This window comes from Wasmannia auropunctata, unplaced genomic scaffold, assembly GCF_000956235.1.
Source record: "Wasmannia auropunctata unplaced genomic scaffold, wasmannia.A_1.0 LD336078.1, whole genome shotgun sequence".
NCBI classification, from domain to species: domain Eukaryota; kingdom Metazoa; phylum Arthropoda; class Insecta; order Hymenoptera; family Formicidae; genus Wasmannia; species Wasmannia auropunctata.
In genome coordinates this window covers 581,240-583,928 of record NW_012026812.1, presented here as the reverse complement: position 1 = coordinate 583,928, position 2,689 = coordinate 581,240, and positions in this window count along the sequence as shown.

Below are 2,689 nucleotides of genomic sequence, written 5' to 3'. Positions count from 1 at the left end.
TCGGACGTACGTCGTCGCAGGACTCGCGCCGCCGAGCAGCCGTCTCGCACGGCGGCCGGATACGTCCACGGGGCGATAGGTGTACGAGTCTATCGTCGACAGCTCGACGCACCACCCGCGGGAATCGCGATGCGCACGTCGGTCGACTCCAGCTTCTCGACGACTCGCTCGGCCCAATCGGCGATCGTTCCCCGTCCGGGCGTTCCATCTTCTCGCTCAACGTTCGAGCCACCTCTCGTGGTCGTCCCTCTCGCGAAGCCACGCGTACACCCTTCGTCTCGCGCGCCGCGAGGCCACGCGCGCACGGAATCTCGGTGGATCGCGACTCCCCGTCTCGCCGCGCGTTCGCCGGTTCCGCGCGCACCCGGTCGCGCGGAAATCGCACCGGCGACACCAGGGCGCGGGACGTCGGCCGTCTCGCCGCGCGGATCGTCGGCGAGGACGCGAGCGACGTCCTCCGACTCGTCGCTGATCGCCGTCTCGTCGGTCGTATCGTCTCGCGACCGCGACGACGACGGTTCTCTCTCTCGTTTCGCCCGACGCGTGGAAGCGCGACGCAGCGCCGAAACGGCGAGACGCGCTCGCGGGCCGCTTCGCTTTACACGCTACCGTCGTTAAAGGTTGACAAAGGTGGGTCGAGATATCGCCGTTGGAAAAAAAAAACAAAAACACGCGCCTCATCGCGAAGAGAGAGACGAGAGATAGAGATTCCTCCTTCGGAGGCAGATCGTGGACGCGTGACTCTCGTTTCGTCGCGCTCGCTCTTCCTCCCCTTTATTTTCGCGTTCGGTCACTCGCTCGTGGTCGTTCGCTCTCTCTCTCTCGCGTCGCGGCCGCGATTCGTCGTGGGGGGGTTGGGAATCGCGGCTGTACCGCGACGTTGAGTAGCGCGATCGGTTCGATCGAAGAGAACGAAACGCCCGTCCATCCATCCGTCGTTTCTCGCGCTACGAGAGCGCCTCCGTCGAGAGCCAGGAGAGACGCGGCGATGCGCGTCGACCGCGGTTCGTTTCGCTCCCTCCCATCGAGGCGTCGCGCGCGCTCCATCGCCGCGCGTCCCCGAGCACGATCGCGGCGCGGAAGAGTTTCTCCGCGGCGCTCGATGGGATCCCCACGATCGGGCGTTTTCGCCGCCGCGGGGCCGTTTTCGCGAGGCGACGAAACGCGAATCCCGCGGCGCGATCGCGGATCTCCCGTTCGTCCCGCGCGCGAATCCCGCTCGCGGCGTCGTCCCGCCGCCGAGTGGGACGCGCCGCGTCGCGAGATACGTGTTTTTTTTTGGTTCGATTTGGCGCTCGCTCGTCCGACAGCGTCGCGAGAGAGAGAGAGAGAGCGATCGAAGCGTGCGCGCTCGAGGGCGTGGGTCGCGAAAAAAAAAATTCGGTCGTTTCCCCGAGAACGGAACGCTGTGGCGCTCGGGACGCCGCGCGGGGATCGCTCGCTCGCTCGCTCGCTCGCGCGCCGGTTCAGCGACTCCCGTACGTTTTTTTTTCATTTCGGAGAAGCGTCGACGGGGGGAGCGACCGCGCAAAAACGATAGAGACGAAAAATCCGGATATCTCGACGCGATACGTGGATGGAGCCTAGCGATCGGCGCGAGCGATCGCCGCGCAGCGTCGCGCCGACGCGCGATCGCGCCCTGGGCGCGTTTCGGCGAGGGAGGGAGCGAGCGAGCTACCCGCGCGCGCCGATCGCGGCGATCGATCGTTCCTCGTTTCCACGTTGTCGCGATCGAGAGTGCGAGCGCTACGCGTTCCCTGCCGTTCGTTCGTTTTTTTTTTTCGAAAATATACGAGCGTCGACGGGGTTCCGCGAGTCCGCCGTTCGTTCGAGAGAGAGAGAGTAGCGTGGACACGGTTGAGGAGCGCTCGGGACGCCGCGCGGGGCTCTCTCGCTCCCGCGCGGCGGTCGTCGCGAAGAGATCTCCTCGCGAGATCGCGGACGGCGTTCCACCGCGTTCGTTTTTTTTTTTTACGTTTATCTCAACGTTCGTCGCGCACGGTCCTCGTTCTCTCGCGTCGGGCCGCGTCGCGCGTGGGGTGGGGAACGATTCGCGCGAGACACGCTCGCACCGCGAGGAAAGGCGATCGTACGGAAAAGAAAAAAAAACGCGAGAACCCCTTCTTCTCGCGCGCCGCGAAAGCGCTTCCCCCCCTCGTTCGAGAGCCCGGCTTGAAAATCGAACGAACCGCGCGCATCTGGTTTCGCTCCCCCCCCGAGGCGTCGCCACGCGGGGATCGCGTGGAGCGTTCCGGCGCGCTCGACGGGATTCCCACGATCGCGCGTTTCCGCGGGGGCCGTTTTCGCGAGGCGTCGAAACGGGCGTCCCGCGGCGCGAATCCCGCTCGCGGCGTCGTCCCGTCTCGCGCCGCGCGACGGACGCGCGACCGTTCGGCGACGCGATCTCGTCGCGTGGGGCATTGCTCGTACGAATGCTCCTGCAAATGCTCGCGGAGATTTCACACGGTCGAGACATGTCGAGCGAAGGGGACATGGCTACGCTCGAGCGAGTGATTCGCGAGTACCGAACGAAACGTGGAATCAAATTCAAAACACATTACTGCTCCGCGACAGTTCGTCTTCTGCGCGACAGAGAATGCGGATTTCCAAATGTGATCGCCTGCAATCGATTCGCGACGTTGTGTCCCGACCATTGCCTCTGGCCGCGGCAGATGCGTGGCACGAACCG